This window comes from Bos indicus, chromosome 18 (assembly GCF_029378745.1).
Source record: "Bos indicus isolate NIAB-ARS_2022 breed Sahiwal x Tharparkar chromosome 18, NIAB-ARS_B.indTharparkar_mat_pri_1.0, whole genome shotgun sequence".
Taxonomy (NCBI): domain Eukaryota; kingdom Metazoa; phylum Chordata; class Mammalia; order Artiodactyla; family Bovidae; genus Bos; species Bos indicus.
In genome coordinates, this window is record NC_091777.1 from 52732782 (window position 1) to 52751432 (window position 18651).

At 40.0% G+C, this 18651-nt stretch overlaps 1 protein-coding gene across 1 annotated transcript in view; it reads left to right on the forward strand.

The window, feature by feature from the left end:
• Positions 1-18651, forward strand: part of LOC109571750 (zinc finger protein 233-like) — a 46542-nt gene that overhangs the window by 21078 nt on the left and 6813 nt on the right. The gene's annotated exons all lie outside the window — the stretch shown is intronic.

The following is an 18651-nucleotide window of genomic DNA, read 5'->3' on the forward strand; positions in this document are numbered from 1 at the left end:
CGAGTGGGTATGAAGTGGTTTTGATCTGCCTTTTCCTAACTAATCTTCTCATTTTAAAACTGGGTTATTTGACTTTGTATTATTGGGTTGTAATAGTACAGCGTATGTTCTAAATACTAGCAGATACACGATTTGCCAATATTTTCTCCTGTTCTGTTTCACAGATAGGTTCAATTTGTCATATTTTAGATTCCGTATAAGTGATATATGAGTGATACCATACAGTATGTCCTTCTCTTTCTGAACTTCACTTAGTATGATTATCTCTAGTTGCAACTTTTGACAACCTTCGTAGCCTTTTGTCTTTGTAAGTCCATGACTCTGCCTTCTTTGGAACACACTTGTGTGGTTACCTGAACCTGCATCTCCTCATTTGCAATTCTTAAGACCCCAGATAAACTCTTATTTGCAGCCTCCCACATTATATTTTGGTTGACCAGGAACCCATACAGGACGTCTCACTCCTCAGCTTTCCCTTTTAAGCTTTGTGATTAGTTCATTATGGGCCCCAACTGAACTGCCTTGGGCCACCATGGTGCACGAACATTGTATGGGGTGGGCCTTCCAGGGAATCTACCAACTGGCCCAATAATAACTCCTTGGGAAGGAGGCTTGGGAAGAGCTCTAGGTCTGCTCTGCTTCCTCCAGGATAGGAAGAACAGGGTCTCAGTTTCCAAGGCTACTGCTGAGCTGGGGAGTGGGAGGTGGGCCTAAGCTAAAGTAAAACCACAGACCTTCCTCTCCTGACTGACATTCAGCAATTTTTCTTGACTAAATCCACCTGGGTTGGTTGCTGCAGGTCTTTGGTTAACTTCCAGAGTTCTGGGAAAAAGTCAATTCCATATCTGCCCTTTTTTTTTCATTTTTTTTTATGTAGAGTGGACTTTCCAAAGTCCTTAACTCTACCATTTTGGCCAAACATTTCTATATAAGTACTACCATGGATTAATTTGTCCTACATCAACACCCAGGAGGGTAATCAGGAAAGATAGTATATTAAGGGGGCACAGGAGAGATAGTATATTAAGGTTTTTAAAAAAACAGCCAGACTTCCCCCACTCCCAGTAAGTTGTACTATTTTCAATACAAACCTCAACTTTATGATTCATAATGTCACATGAATTGAATCATACAATTGAAATGTCATATAACTTAATTATGTTTTCATGTATGACTTACTGATTTAACATAGAGTTGAGGTTCATCAATATTGTTAATTTAATGTTTATCAATTAGAATTAATTAGTTCATTAATCAGTTCATTCCTCTTAAGATTCTATTTCGTGTTATGGCATGGATATAAATTTATGATATGAATCTGTCACAGTTGTTTACCTATTAACCAGCTGATGGAGCTTTCAGTTTGTTTTCAGCAGTTGGCACTTATGAATAAAGCTGCTATAAACACTGCATACAGATTTTTGAAAGCATGTTTTCATTTCTTTTGGGTCACTGCCTAAGGATTAAGATTGCTGGGTCTTAGGGTACATTTTAGTCATTCTTATAATAAACTATCAAACAATTTTCCAAAGTGCTGTTAAATTTTATGTGAGTTCCAGTTGTGCATCCTGAGTAGAACTTCCTTCCTTATTAATTTGATCCATTCTAATAGGTCTGTTGTTGTTTCGTCACTAAGTCATGTCCAATTCTTTTGTGATCTCATGGACTGTAGCCCACCAGACTCCTCTGTCTGTGGAATTTTCCAGACAAGAATACTAGAGCGGGTTGCCATTTCCTGCTCCAGGGGATCTTCCTGATCCAGGGATCAAACCCATGTCCCTTGTGTCTTGTGCACTGGCAGGCAGATTCTTTACCACTAGCGCCACCTTGGAAACCCACACAATGTCATGCTGCTGCTGCTGCTAAGTCGCCTCAGTCGTGTCTGACTCTGTGCGACCCCACAATGTCATAATCTTTCAAATAATGCTGCGTTGCTTAAAGAATGATGTCAGATCATTACAACCATGTGCTTCTAGCTTCTCCCTTCTGTCCTTTGTGCTATCATCATACATTTCACCCCACACATGTAATTTCAAAAATATTTGTGCTTCAGATAGTCTATTTCTTCAAAGTTTATTTAAAATATCACTATTTTACTTTATAATAAAAATGACTTTATAATAATAAAGAATATTTTGGTGTTTAATTCTTTGAATTATCTATTTATTGGCCATTCTGTATGGCTTGTGGGAATCTTAGTTCCATAACCAGGGATCGAACCTGCATACCCTGCACTGGAAGCATGGAGTCTTAACTACTGGATGACCAGAGAGTTCCCAAATGCTGTGAATTTTAACACATGTATAGATGCGTGTAAGCCTCATACTCAGAATACAAAATGATATCTTCACACCAAAAAACTTCCTTATGCTATCTCTTTATGGCTCCTCCTCATTGATAAACCCTCAAAACCAGTGATATGCTCTCTAACCCTATGGTATTGTCTTTTAGAGAATGCCATTTAAATGAAACCATATAATGCTTAACATTATGTAACTGGATTCTTTCAATTAAGATAATTCCTTTAAGGGACTTCCCTAGTGGTCCAGTGGTTAAGACAATGCTGGGACCCCGGATTCCATCCCTGGTGGGGGAACTAGACCTCACATGCTGCAACTAAAGATCTTACAGGTTGCAACTGAGGGTCCCACATACCGCAACTAAGACCCGGTGCAGTCAAATGAATAAATAAATAATTTTAAGTTCAGTTCAGTCACTCAGTTGTGTCTGATTCTTTGCGACCCCATGGACTGCAGCATGCCAGGCTTCCCTGTCCATCACCAATTCCTGGAGCTTGCTCAAACTCATGCCCGTCGAGTCAGTGATGCCATCAAACCATCTCATCCTCTGTCGTCCCCTTCTCCTCCTGCCTTCAGTTTTCCCAGCATCAGAGTCTTTTCCAATGAGTCGGTTCTTTGTATCAGGTGGCCAAAGTAATCTTAATTTTAACTTAAGATTCATCAGAGTTGTTGTGTATATCAATGGTTAGTTCCTTTTTATGGCTGAATGGTATTTCATTGTACGGATATACTGCAGTTTATTTATCCATCCACCCTTTGAAGGGCATTTGGGTTATTTCCAGTTACTGACAATTATGAATAAGGCAGGTATAAATATTCATGTACAGGTTTTCAGTCGTGCTGGACTCTTTGCAACCCCATGGACTGTAGTCCACCAGGCTCCTCTGTCCATAGAATTCTCCAGGCAAGAATACTGAAGTGGGTAGCCATTCCATTCTCCAGGGGATCTTCCAAATCCAGGATTCAAACCCAGGTCTACTGCATTGCAGGCAGATTCTTTACCCTTTGAGCCACCAAGGAAGCCCTTTACTATAAGCATAAGTTTTCATTTCTCTAGGAAAGATTGCTGAGAAGAGTATTCTAGAGTATTTTTAAATTTGTTGCAACATTTCTAATTGATTTCCACCAGTGTTGTTCAGTTGCAAAGTCATGTCTGACTCTTTGAGACCCCATGTACTGTAGCACGCCAGGCTTCCCTGTCCTTCACTCTCACCCTGAGTTTGCTCAAAATCATGTCCATTGAGTCAGTGATACCATCCAACCAACTCATCCTCTGTTGCCCCCTTCTCCTCTTGTCTGTACCATTTTCCATTCCTCCCCTCCCCAGTCATATATGAGAATTCCAGTTCTGGGACCTCGTGACAATTTGACATTGTTCCTATCTTTGTTTTGTTTTTAAATTTATTTTTAATTGGAGGATAATTGCTTTATGGTGTTGTTGGTTTCTGCCATACATCAACATCAATCAGCCGTAGGTGTACATATGTCCCCTCCCTCTAGTACTTCCCTCCCACTCCACCCCACCCCACCCCACCCCACCCCTCTAGGTTGTCACAGAGTCATACAGCAAATCCCCACCGACTATCCATTTTACATATGGTGGTTTGTATGTTTCCATACTACTCTCTCGATTCGTCCTACCCTGTCATTCCCCACTGTGTCTACAAGTCTGTTCTCTTTGTCTGCATCTCCACTGCTGGCCTGAAAGTGGGTTCATCAGCACCATCTTTCTATATCCGATATATATGCCTTAGCATACAGTATTTGTTTTCTCTTTCTGACTTCCTTCACTCTGGGTAGCAGGCTCTAGGTTCATACACCTCATTAGAACTGACTCAAATGCATTCCTTTTTTTTTTTTTTTTCAAATGCATTCCTTTTTGACTGAGTAGTATTTCATTGTGTACATGTACCACAACTTCCTTATCCATTCATCTGTCAATGGACACTTAGGTTGCTTTCATGTCCTAGCTGTTGTAAATGGTGCTGCAATGAACACTGGGGTCCATGTGTCTTTTTCAGTTATGGTTTCCTCAGGGTATATGCCCAGGAATGGGATTGCTGGGTCATATGATAGTTTTATTCCTAGTTTTTTAAGGAATCGCCATACTGTTCTCCATAGTGGCTGTATCAATTTGCATTCCCCCAACAGTGCAACAAGAGGGTTCCCTTTTCTCCACACCCTCTCCACCATTTATTATTTGTAGACCTTCTGATGATGGCTATTCCGACGGGTGTGAAGTGATAACCTTGTGGTAATTTTGTTTTGCATTTCTCTAATACTGAGTGACATTGAGCATCTTTTTGTGTGTTTGTTAGCCATCTGTATATCTTCTTTGGAGAAACACCTGTTTTGGTCTTCTGCCCACTTTTTGACAGGGTTGTTTTGTTTTTCTGGTATTGAGCTTCATGAGCTGCTTGTATATCGCTCCTATTTTTTATTTAAGGCATTCTAATCGGTGTGTGAAAGTGAAAGTCATTCAGTCGTGTCTGTCTCTTTGTGACCCCGGACTGTACAGCCCATGGAATTCTCCAGGCCAGAATACTGGAGCGGGTAGCCTTTCCCTTCTCCAGGGGATCTTCCCAACCCAGCCAGGGATCGAGCCCATGTCTCCCACATTGCAGGTGGATTCTTTACCAGCTGAGCCACAAGGGAAGGTGTGTAGTGGAATCTAATTGTGGTTTAACTTGTAATTTCCTTAACTGCTAATGATGCTGTATATATTTTCATGTGCTTATTTGTCATCATTATATCTGCTTTGGTGAAGTGTACATTGATGTCTTTTTGCCCATTTTCAATTGGGTTGTTGGTTACTGTTGAGTTTTAAAGTTCTTATTGTTGAGTTTTGAAAGTTCTTTATATATTATGGAGAGAATATTTTTTGAATATGTTTTTGCAAATATTTTCTTCCTGCCCATTGCTTGAATGTTTCATTCTCTTAATGTTGTCTTTTACATAAGTTTCAAAATTTGATAAGATTTAGCTGCGGTTCATGGGGTCACAAAGAGTCGGACACAACTGAGCGACAGAACTGAAATCTGAATGTGTTTTTATATGGAGTGTACTTGCGGTGTCAAATCTAAGAATTCTTTGCTTAGTCTCAGACCCCAGAGATTTTCTCTTATGTTTTCTTTTTAAAATTTTCCCCCCTTTTAAAAAAAATATTGGAGTATGTGGATTTAGTGTTTTAGTTTCAGGTGTACAGCAAAGTGAATCAGTTATACATATATCCTCTTACTATTTTTTAAATTTTATAATTTTGTAGTCAGATTTGTAAGTCATTGCTAATTTTTGCATCAGGTGTACGTTTAGGTTAAGGCTCATCCGTTTTCCGCACTGGAGATCAGTTGTTCAAACATCATTTGTTGAAAGATTGTCCTTTCTCCACTGAATCGCTTTTGCCTCTCAGTTTGCCAGGTTTACATGCATACATTTCTGAACTTTCTGTTTGCTGCTAATCTGTGTGTCTGCCCAGTCACTATCGCAACATTCTTGCTTACTGTAGCGTTAGAGTATCTCTCAATATCAGGTAGTGTGTTTCTTCCAGTTTACTCTTTTAAAATCAAAACTTGTCTATTTGTTTCTTTGTTTTTCCATATACATTTCATTTATTTTTAATTGGAATATAATTGCTTGACAATATCATGTTGGTTTCTGCTGTACAGGAATGTGAATCAGTTATAAGTATACATATATCTCCTCCCCCTTGAGCCTCCCTCCCACCCCTCTAGGTCGTCACAGAGCACTGAGCGGAGCTCCCTGTGCTCCACAGTAGCTCTCACCATCAGTTTTACACGCAGTAGTATATGTACATCAGTGCTACTCTCTCAGTTCATCCCGCCATCTCCTTCCCTGGCTGTGTATGCATGTCTGTTCTCTACATCTGTGTCTCTATTCCTGGTCTGTAACTATTAATATTTGTTGTTCATCAGTACCAGTTTTCTAGATTCCATATATATGCGTTAATATATGATATTTGTTTTTTCTGACTTCACTCTGTATGACAGACTCTAGGTTCATCTATATCACTACCAATGACCCAATTTCATTCCTTTTTATGGCCGAGTAATATTCCATTGCATATATGCACCACCACTTCTTTATCCAGTCATCTGTCAATGGACAGTTAGATTGCTCCCATGTCCATAGTGTTGCAGTGAACAGGGGTGTGTGTCTTTTTCAGTTACGGTTTTCTCAGGGTATATGCCCAGTAGTGGTTTTGCTAGGTCATATGGTAGTTTGATTTTTAAGTGAACCTGCATACCAGTCTCCATGGTGGCTTTATCAGTTTACAGTCCCACCAACAGTGCAAGATGGTTCCCTTTTCTCCACGTCCTCTCCAACACTTATTTGCAGATTTTTTGATGGCAGCCATTCCAAGCGGTGTGAGCTGATACCTTGCTGTAGTTTTGGTTTACATTTCTCTAATAGTGATGCTGAGCTTCTCTAATACTGACTGATGTTGAACATGTTTTCATGTGTTTGTTGGCCATCTGTGTGTTTTCTTTGGAGAAAAGTCTGTTTAGGTAGTTTCTGCCCATTTTTTGATTGGTTGTTTGTCTTTTTGATATTGAGCTGCACGAACTGCTTGTATATTTTGAAGATTAATCCTTTGTCAGTTGTTCCACTTGCAAATATTTTCTCCCCATTCTGAGGATTGTCTTTTTGTCTAGTCTATGGCTTTCTTTGCTGTGCAAAAGCTTTAGAGCTAATCCACATCTATGGGCTTCTGTGATGACTCAACGGAATCCACCTGCAATGCAGGAGACACAGGAGATGTGGGTTCAATCCTGGGTCAGGAAGATCCCCTGGAGAAAGGGATGGCAACCCACTCCAATATTCTTGCCTGGAGAATCCCGTGGACAGAGAGGAGCCTGGTGGGCTACAGTCCATGGGGTCACAAAGAGACCCCACTGAGCAACTACACACACACGCACACAATCTGTATTAAGAAAATGCTACTGGGGGACTTTCCTGGAGGTCCGGTGGTTAAGACTCTGAGCTTCCACTGCAGGGGGTGTGGGTTCAATCCCTGGTTGGGGAACTAAGGTCCTGCATGCCTTGCGTTGATGCAAAAAAAAAAAAAAAAAAAAATGCTGCTAGAAATTTGATTAATGTTGCATTAAATCTGTAAGTCAATTTGGGAATAATTGATATGTTTACCGTGTTGAGTATTCTAATTCATGAATACTGTATATCTCTTCAATTATTTAGGTGTTTTTTGGTTTCTTTCTATCAGTACTTTGTAATGTTTAGCACACAAATTCTCTACATGTTGTTAGATTTAACCTAATATTTCATTCTTTGGAGAGATTGTAAATGGCATTATTTTTAAATTTTGTATATTGCTAGGGCATAGAAATATTATACATTACTAGGGAAGTGAAAATTGGACTCTTTGAGACCCCACGGACTATAGCCCCACCAGGCTCCTCTGTCCCTGGGATTCTCCAGGCAAAAAGTTGTTCGGTCATTCAGTCGTGTCCGACTCTTTGTGATCCCATGGACTGTAACACGCCAGGCTTCCCTCTCCTTCACTATCTCTTGGAGTTTGGTAGGATATCGAAATATAATTGATTTGTGTTTTTGTATTTATTGGCCTTAAATGACCTTGATGTACTGCTTCTAAATTCTAGGTATTTGTAGATTCCTTAGAATTTTCTTGGGTAGATAATTATTTCTTCCTTGCCAGTCCATATACCTTTCTGTCCCTCGCTTTGGTGCGCTGGCTAAGACTTCCAGTGCAATTTTGAATAGAAGTGGTGAGTGAATGTTCCTGCTTTGTCCCGTCACATGGGAAAAGCCTTCAGTCTTTACTAAGTATGATGTCACCTGTTGGGTTTTCTCCATGTCTTTTATCAAGTTGAAGTTCTTTCCCTAGTTTGCTCAAAGATTTTTATCATTACTGGATATTTTATTTTGTCAGATGCCTTTTCTGTATCAATTGAAATGATACAATGAAATGTTTTTTCTTCCTGAGACCAATATTGGTAAACATTTTCTGAAAAGGTGTGTGTGTGTGCATGCTCAGTCGTGTCTGACTCTTTGCAACCCCGTGGACTGTGTAGCCCACCAGGTTTCTCTGTTCCTGGGATTCCCCAGGCAAGAATACTGGAGTGGGTTGCCATTTCATCCTTCAGGGGATCTTCCCGACCCAGGGATCGAGCCCACATCTCTTGTGGCTCCTGCACTGGCAGGCAGATTCTTTACCACTGAGCCACCTGAAGATAAGAGAGTAAACATTTTAGACTTTGTGGGCCAAGAGGCAAATTGAAGATATGTGTGCATTTAAATCAGCGGTCCCCAACCTGTTTTGGCACCAGCGACTAGATTCATGGAAGACAGTTTTTTCATAGACAGGGATAGAGGAGGGCGAATGGTTTCAATATCATTCAAGCACTTTACGTGTATTATACATCAGCTACACCTCAGATCATCAGATTCCAGAGGCTGGGGACCCCTGAATTAAATAACAAGAAAATTCTTGCCCTAACTCTGTTTTCCCTGGTGGGCTTCTGAGGTGGTGGGCACGCTTTGCGTCTAGCTGCCATCACTTGGAGACATTCTTAGACTATAGAGCATCTGGCCTGAGGAGGAAGGGCCTGAAGGGCGGAGTCTCTTTAATATAAACAGTGGCACAGAAAATCAACATCAGACAAGGCCACTTTGTTATAATGATACATACAGCAAGGCAAAACCAAGCCCATTGTGCAAAACACTGCCTCAACAGGTACAAAAATAGCACCCAAACAAAAATGATCAACTAGCCCCCTCTCCTGGTTGATCTGAGTAACTGCCTTTTTTTAAGTCAATCATTAAAAAGCCTTGGTCTTGTTTTCTTTCTGTATTGTTCAGTTGGCTAAATCGTGTCCAACTCTTTGTGACCCCATGAACTGCAGCGCACCAGGCTTAAAATTTATTAATTAAACTCAAAAATAATTATGTCCTTTGAGTGAGTCTACGTCTGAATCTTTTTCCTACATCTAAACTTTCTTCCCAGCCTTTTACAGTATAATTGCATAATTGTCTGAAGTTAGATCCCTCTCTCTTTCTTTTGTTTGTTTCACTTCCTCTTTTTTCCTTTCTCTTGTGAAACTTTTGAGATTCATTATCCAAAAAATCATTCTGCTGTTATTCTGGGAATATCTAGTCAAGATTGACCATCAAAAATGGTTTAAAAGAAAAAAACGTTATTAAACTACAAGTTATTATGTCTTACCAAAGGGATGTAGATTTGGTCTTTATGTAAAATGACTAAGTTAATTCATGCCCAGATTAATAGTTTTCTTTTTTTGTCACCAAATTATTCTGTTAAACTCCCAGTTAACAGTCACTGGTATTCTGCTGTTCTGTGTTCGGTCACTAAGTCGTGTCTGACTCTTTTGCCACCCCGTGGACTGTAGCTCACCAGGCTCTTCTGTCCATGGGATTTCCCAGACGAGAATACTGGAGAAGGCTGCCATTTCCTTTTCTTTTTTTTCCCGCCATTCTCTTCTCCAGGGGATCTTCCTGACCCTGGGACCGAACCTGTGTCTCCTATAATGGCAGGTGGGTTCTTTACCACCGAGCCACCTGGGAAGCCCTGTTCTTGGGTATCGTGTTCTATAAATATCAATTTAGATCGACCTGGTTAATATTGTTAATATCTGTCTCAACTGATTATTGTCTAGTTGTACTGATTTTCTGGGAGAGAGGTTAAAATCTTTACCTCTGTGTTTTCTGGATTGTTTTCTTAGTTTTCAAAGTTTTGCTTCATGTATTTTAAAACTTTGTGATTTGTTCCATAATCATTTAAAAATTGTTACTCATGTATTGACCTTTATATTGTTGTAAAAAATTCCCTGTTTTAGCTCTATAAGAATCTTTGAAAAGAAATCTACTTCATCTAATATTAACATATGCTCCAGCCTTCTCACACTTATGAGCAAAGTCATATGGATTTTTGGATGCCAAGGGGGAGGGGAGTGGAGAACAGATGGAGTGGGAGGTTGGAATTAGCAGGTAAAAATTATTATATGTACTTTCAATCTGTCTGTCTCTTGATGTTTCAGGTACATTTCTAGAAGAGAGCATATAGTTACTTTTTAATACATTCAGTCCTTGCCTTTGTGTACTTAAGATTTAATATATTTATGTGGCTATATTTAGGGCTGCTGCTGCTGCTGCTAAGTCGCTTTAGTCGTGTCCGACTCTGTGCAACCCCATAGACAGAAGCCCACCAGACTCCCCCGTCCCTGGGATTCTCCAGGCAAGAACACTGGAGTGGGTTGCCATTTCCTTCTCCAATGCATGAAAGTGAAAAGTGAAAGGGAAGTCGCTCAGTCATGTCTGACTTTTCGTGACCCCATGGACTGCAGCCTACCAGGCTCCTCCATCCATGGGATTTTCCAGGCAAGAGTACTGGAGTGGGGTGCCATCACCTTCTCCGTATTTAGGGCTACTCTTTTACTATTTATGATCTTTCCTCTTGATTTTTGTTTCTCTGTTTTTCCATTCCTGCTATCTTTTGGGCTAATTCAGTATCTTTAAGATATTTCAGTGATTCCATTTCAATTATTTATTGTTTTCTTGGCTATACTTCTGCATCATTTAACAGGGAATTTAGTGATTACAAAATTCTTCCTAGCTTTTCACAGTTGTCTTAGAGTGACTGTTGTGTCATTTCATCTAAAGCAAATAGTGTATTTGTACATGTATTTCATCAATATACACTATATATTTTACATCAACAGTCATGTATATTAATTAAGAAAAAATATTATAGTTTATATTTATCCACATCCTTGCCATTCCTGGTGTCCTCCTGCACTTCCTGGAGATGTTTCCCCAGCATCATTTCTGTTCATCCTGAAAAACTCCTCGAGCATTTCTTACGGTGTGGTTCTGCTGGCAGTGAACTCTGTTTGCCTTTATCTGAATGTCTTTAGTTTGTCTTTATTCTGAAAGAAAGCTTTCTTTGAAGGTAGGATTGATTTTCTTTTTTCTTGCAGTAGTTTAAAGATATTGCTCCTCTTTTTCCTGCCCTAGATTTCTTTTCTGTGTGGCGTTTTTTTTAAATGTCAGCTGTCGTTTAAATCATTGTTTTCCTCTGCAATATCATTTTTTTCTTTAGCTGCTTTCATGATTTGACTTTTATCTTTTCATCAGTTTGACTACAATGTATATAGGTCAGTTTTTCCTATTTAGAGTACATTGAGCTCTTTTTAGAAAATATTGAAGTCTAGTTGATTTATAATGTGTTAACTTCTGCTGTGATTCAGTTATACATGTATATATATGTATGCTGACATTCTTTTCCATGTTCTTTTCTAGTATGGTTTATCACAGGATAATGCACGTATTCCCTGTGCTGCACAGCAGGACCTCGTTGTCTATCCAGCCTATGTCTAACAGTTTGCACCTGCTCATCCCAACCTCCCACGCCATCCCTCCCGCACCCCCTCCCCCTTGGCCCCCACAAGTCTGTTTTCTGTGTTCCTGTTTCATAGATAGGTTCATTTCACCCTGGGTTTCTTGAATCTGTAAAGTTACATCCTTCACCAAATTGGGCAACATTTTGGTCTTTATTTTTTCAAATTCCTCTGTGCCTCAATCCCTGTCCCCCTCCTTCTTGGAATGTAAATACATGCACATTATACCTTTGTATTACCCCTCTGATTTCAGAGGTTCTCTCCAATTTTTCTGTGATATTTTTTCTCTGCGCTCTTCAGATTTGATCATCTATTAATCCATCTTCAAGACCACTGATCATCTTTTTCCATTCTGCACGCTTAGTAATCTGGCAAACTCACTTTGGTTATTATATTTTTAATTAACAGATTTTGTGGATTTTTTAAAAGAGAAGTTTTATGTTTACCAAAGAAAAAGAGGCAGATAGTAGAGAGTCCCCATGAACCCTGTCTCCCTGTCCTTCTCCTCACCCATTTCCCTCATTATTAACATCTTGGATTAGTGTGGTATACTTGTACAACTGATGAACCAATATTCAACTTTAAACATTAAACTTTATTATGGTATAAATTGTTTTCATACATTGTTGGATTTGTTTTGCTAGTATTTTGTTGAGATTTTTTGCACTTTGTCCATGAGAGAGATTTGCCTATAGTTTTCTTTCTTCTAATATCTTTACCTGGCTTTGATATTAGGGTAATACTGCCCTCATAGAATATCCCTCTGTTCTATTTTCTGGAACAAATAATATCAGTTTTCTATAATTTCTTCCTTAAATGTTTGGTAACTTCACTGATGAAACCCTCTGGGCCTCACTTTTTGTAAGTTTATTACCACTGGTTCAATTTCTTTAATAGACACAGGCCTAGTCAGATTACCTATTTTATTCTTGATTGTGTCTTTCAAAGAATAAGTCCATTTCATCTAAGTTATTTTCAAGTTCACTGAGATACTTTTCTCTGTCATTTTCATTTCTGTTACAGTGATCTAGTAAATTTAACTTAGGATATATATATATATATATATATATATTTTTAGTTCTTGAATTTTTATTTTGTTCTTTTAGGATAGATCCAATTTCTCAGCTGAGATTTCTTATCTCTTCCTTCATAGTGAGTATAAATCCCTTTACATGTTAAGTATAGTTATGATAGCTTTTAAAATTCATTATCTAATTGCAATATCTGGATCATCTCATGGCTGATCTCTATTGATCTCTTTTCTCTTGAGAATGAGTCACGTTTTCCCATTTCTTTCATTTGTCTAGTAATTTTGGATTATTTCCTAGATATTGTCATTAATATATTGAAGAAACTGGATTTCATTGAGTTCCTCCAAAGAATATTGATTTTCTTTAAAAAAAAAAATGTATTTTTATTAGGTACTTAATTCAGCTGGATTCAAGCTGAAAATTCTTTCCTGTGAGTAACAGCTCAAATTTCAATTCAGCTCTCTCTGTATTGACTTGGTAGCTTTAAGTCTCCTCTGCCTTTTAGAGTTGAGTTTGGGATTTTCCCTCTCTGGCTTGCTTTTTTCCAGGCTGTCCTACACATGTCATTTTCCAGCAGCAGTTATACAGGCCTTGAACTCTTTTATAGTTTTCCAAATGGTAATGTCCAAGATACAATCTAAAATTTTAGCTGCCCTAGATTTGACTGGGCCTTGCTCTCAGGGTGAAAGCCATGTAGAAAACTGATCCTGTCATTTCCTTCTCAGTATTGATCTAGTCCCAGGATAGGATAAGTAGGATGTACCTACTTTTGTTCATTCGCCATTGCTTTTGTATAGTTAAACATTTTTTAATTTAAAATATTTGGTATAGAATTAATACTTGCTATCCATTAAGAGTTTTGGTACAATAAGAACGTCCTTTGAACTCCAGCATATGTAAACTCTCCTCTCCTCACGTCCTTCATATGTGGTTACCCGTTTACATGTATGTCTATCCCAGTAAGCAGTGTATCCCTTAAGTGTTTTCCAGCTACATCATGACAGCTCGTGAGATGCTTCCCAGATAACTTGTTCTGGCAATTGCTCAGTCTCCAAACTCAGAAATTATTTTTTTTAAATCCCAAGAGTGTTGGTGTTATTACTCTAATAGCCCTATTCTCACCAGAACAGCAATGTTCTTTAAGTGGAAGACAAAAATTAGAGTTGGAGCTAGTATGCTTAGAATTCATTTCAGTCACAGCCTATCTGAACCACACACTATAGACAGCTTCATCCCCCACGTATTCCTAACCCAAATTCCTAGCTCTTGCTTGCGTCTTCTGTAACAAACAACTGGAGAAAAGAAACTCAGTGTTCCCTGGTGCTAGAGGCTGACTTGAGACACAGCTCTGGACAGTGGGACACAAACAGAAGTCCACTCCCTTTTCTAGACACAGGAGCAAATACCTTGAATGTCAAAGAAGAGAAGTGACCAAGGAGAGTGAAAAAGCTGAGAGCAATGGGTTTTAGGTCCTTGTGCTCTCAGTTATTAAAGTGGGAGCAAAGAGGGAATTAGCTGGGGAAATAAGAGTTGGTGATTGCAGAGTGGAGCACTTGAACTTGAGAGGAAAGAGGGGTTTCAGGTGACTGGCAGTGAGGCGTTACCGTGGAGGCAGGGGCGGAGGCACCGTGGAAGACAAGACGCCTGGACGCAGAGAGTGGAGGAACTGAGGGTTTGGGAAGTGGGTGTGTTAATCTTCAAATAGTGTGGCTGGAGGAGTGAAACTGGTCTGGTTTTATCTGGAGATAAAACCTTCGAGGAATAAGGAAGAATGAACAGATTGGTAGGTGGCTCTATGGAGAAGGCATGGTGGATAGTTTGACATGAAGATTAATGCTGGAGGGGTGGGAACTGGAATTTCAGAAGACAGTTTGGAAGGAGAAATGAATAAGACACCCACCCCATGTCCAGACCTAGTGGGACAAGGACTGTGAGAGAGAACACAGGAGACCACTTGAAAGAGAGAAAGAGGAGCGTCATGGCGGGTGGGGGGGGGAATAACTTCACTGAAATTTCAGAATATTTATTAAGAATGCCTCATTTATAGGCAGAAATATATAGTATAAATAAGATTACATATTAATTATTAGTATACATTAATATGGGCTTCCTGGGTAACTCAGCTGGTAAAGAATCCGCCTGCAATGCAGGAGACCCTGGTTTGATTCCTGGGTCAGGAATTTCCCCTGGAGAAGGGATAGGTTACCCACTCCAGTATTCATGGGCTTCCCTGGTGGCTCTGATGGTAACAAATCCGCCTGCAATGCGGGAGACCTGGGTTCAGTCCCTGGGTCAGGAAGATCCCCTGGAGGAGGGCATGGCAACCCACTCCAGTGTTCTTGACTGGAGAATCCCATGAACAGAGAGGAGCCTGGCGGGCTATAGTCCACAGGGTCTCAAAGAGTTGGACACAACTGAGCGACTAAGCACAGCACACACATTAATATACATATTATTAGTATACACTAATATACATATATCTATAAATACATATATCATAACTAGTAAATTGTCCAAGTCTTAAAGCAACCACATCAACTACAGAGCTCTGCTATAAACTTTCTGACCCTAAATGTCTATACCCACTAGCTCTTTCTATATTATATAATTCCTGGCATATTTTTGATATAAAGAAAAATATAAGAATGAAACAAATATCCCTTTATAAGCCATCCAGCTTTTGTTGCTGTTCAGTCACTAAATTGTGTCCAACTCTTTGCAACCCCATGGACTGCAGCATGCTAGGCTCCCCTGTCCTTTGCTGTCTCCAGAGTTTGCTCAGGTTCAGGAGTATTGAGTCAGTGATGCTATCTAACCATCTCATCCTCTGCCACCCTCTTCTCCTTTTGCCTTCAGTCTTTCCCAGCATCAGGGTCTTTTCCAGCTTTTGTAAACCCACCCAGTTTCTACCATGTATTATAGTCTCTCCATTCGTATGGTCTACCTACGCAAAGGAATATAATGCAGTCATTAAAGATGAATTTCATGAAGAATATGGAACACTGAAAAGCATTTACTGTGTAATTCCAAGGAGGTAAATAGCCCACTTTAAATATCTGAAGAGGGACTTCCCTGGTGGTCCAGTGGTTAAGAATCTGCCTTGCCACACAAGCAGGTGTGTTTTTTTGCAGTGACATTGTTTAGGAACTCTAAAGGTACTTGCTGCGTTTGGAAAGTGAAAGTTGCTCAGTCGTGTCTGACTCTTTGCGACCCTATGGACTATACAGTCCGTGGAATTCTCCAGGACAGAATACTGGAGTGGGTAGCCTTTCCCTTCTCCAGAGGATCTTCCCAACCCAGGGGTCGAACCCAGGTCTCCCGCATTGCAGGAGGATTCTTTACCAGCTGAGCCACAAGGGAAGCCCAAGAACACTGGAGCGGTTAGCCTACCCCTTCTCCAGCAGAGCTGCATTTTGGAGGGCTCAACAAATGAGTAAACAGACCGATGACTGGGAGCCAATTTCTGACTATTGGAGAACGAAGTCAATATGGAACAGGGAAAGACTGGAAGACTTACTTGAAATGAAAGGTGTCAGCATTTACACACATATACACGAAGGACTGCTCCCCCAGTAACAATGAGAACAGTGAGTGGTTTCTCCACTCCAAGGCTCCAGCACACAGTAAGATAAACCCAGGATCCTGCTGTGCTAGTAAGCAAGGATTCATACTGAGGGAGAGACATGGAGGAGAGGGGAGAGCTCTTCTAACGGCAGAGCGCCAACTCCTAAATATAAAAGGGATGAGGCAGTAAGAAAGTCATCCTTTTGCCATCATTATAAGTGATAATTGATTCCAAGAATATTCATGAATGCAAAGACTAGCAGGTGAAGGTTATGATGAGGTAGTTGTTACACAGTCCCCAAGACGTCCCCACAGATTAGTTATTAATTTCAAAGGCAAATAGCAATTTTACAGCTGGAGAAATCTAGTAGTTATCAGTGTATCCAAGTGACCAAAGTCACCATCATTAATGTAACAGATACATTGTGTTTCCTGTCCTACCACGCTGGGAACTATGCATCATTCATAACACTCACGTGACAAATGTTTAACGTGAATCTAATTATGAGGAGTCAAAGCCCCAGTTAGGAACATCCTACAAAATAACTAGCCTGTGCTCTTCAAAAAGACGAGTTTCATGGAAGGCAAAGGCAGGCTGTGGAACGGATCCAGATTTAAAGCCTAAAGAACATGACAATCAAATGCAGATTATGACACATCTTAAGATTACATCCAGAAATAGGGGGGGAATGTTATACATACACACGTGTGTGTGTGTGTGTGTGTGTGTGTGTATATAGGAGTAACTGGAATTTGAATGAACTGTTTATTAGAAAGTTTTGTAGCAATGTATTATAGTCTTATTATGTTTGGTAATTCTTTGACATTCCTCACCTCAGGTGGGGTCCATATCCCCTCCCCTTGATCCTGGCAGGCTTTTGTGACTATTTCTACAGACTGGCTGACAGTGTTACTTCCACAGTCAGATCAGCAAAGGCCATAGTGTGTCTGCTGGTTTTTCTCAGCAGACTCAGCCCCTTGTCCAGTCCAGTTACTGTGATGCGGTCATGCTGGAGGCCATGCCGATTTGTAAAGACAGGCCAAGGCTCCCTGGGTTCTCAGTTCAGCTATTAGATAAATAGGCTTGCTTGTAATCACATTACTCAAAAAGTATATATGAGATTTCTATTTTTCTTCTTTCTGAGTGTTTAGAATGAACTAAAATGCTCTAAAACACTTTAATTTCAAAAAATTAAAAATTTACAATAATACCCTTAGGTATCTGTGATGTATCTTTATTGTGACATATATGTGTATGATCTAGTTACCTTTAAAAGGAGGGCATTATGTGAAACATTTCATACAGAATTCTTTGCCTCTGCCCACTTTCCTCAGGATATTCTGCATACCTACTAATGTCAGTAACTGTGAATCTACCTTTTCCTGTTTGATGCTGTATCATATTCCACCGAAGGGATAAGCCACAGATTGTTCTGTCAGATCCAGCTGATGAATGCAGCGTGTGCTGCTACCAGTGATGCTAACGGTGAACACCCTTCTGTGTACATCCATGACACAGGTTTACATGCTGTGAGATAAAGCGCTTAAGGGATTTTCATTCAGTAACTTTGCTGTCCCAGTTTTACTGCTTTGGTAAAATGGGTAATGGTCACTGTAAAATAATTTTTCAAAAAGGTAAAGAAAATCCATCCCAACCTCTGCTGGAGTAAACCAGGTAGCATATTAATCAGTACCGCTCCACCTGTCATCTCCGTGCCCATGATCACACGGTTGGGTACACCTCCGTGCCCTTGATCACATCATTAGGTATATACATCCTTTAATGACCTAGACTACACCAGGAACTCTCACCTCACTTTCTCACGAACATCTTTTTTCCTGTCATCACAACCTGTAACATATTTTCCATGGCTGTGTATTATTAGAATATATTTATGTAAGTATTTTGTCCCCCCCCACCCCTTTTTAAATCAGTATAAGCATCTTTATGTACAATTTTCCTTGCATGCTCAGTCGCACCCGACTCTGTGACCCCATCTCCTCTGTCCCTGGAATTTCCCAGGCAAGAGTACTGGAGTGGGTTGCCATTTCCTTCTCCAGGGGATCTTCCTGACTCAGGGATTGAACCTGCATCTCCTGTGTCGGCAGGTGGATTCTTGACCACCAGGCCACTAGGGAGGCCCCTTGAACAAGTGAGACGATCTTCCTCTGTGTAAGCAAAACCCCTACTGCTAGGACTTGCCAGGTCAGAGTATTTTGATATATATTAACCAGTGAATGTTCACTAAGACGTTCAATCCTTGAACACAGAATGCTGTGTACATGAAATCTCAAAATCCAAAAGCATTCTTGTCTACCCCACCCCATTTTTAGGGAAGGAACAAC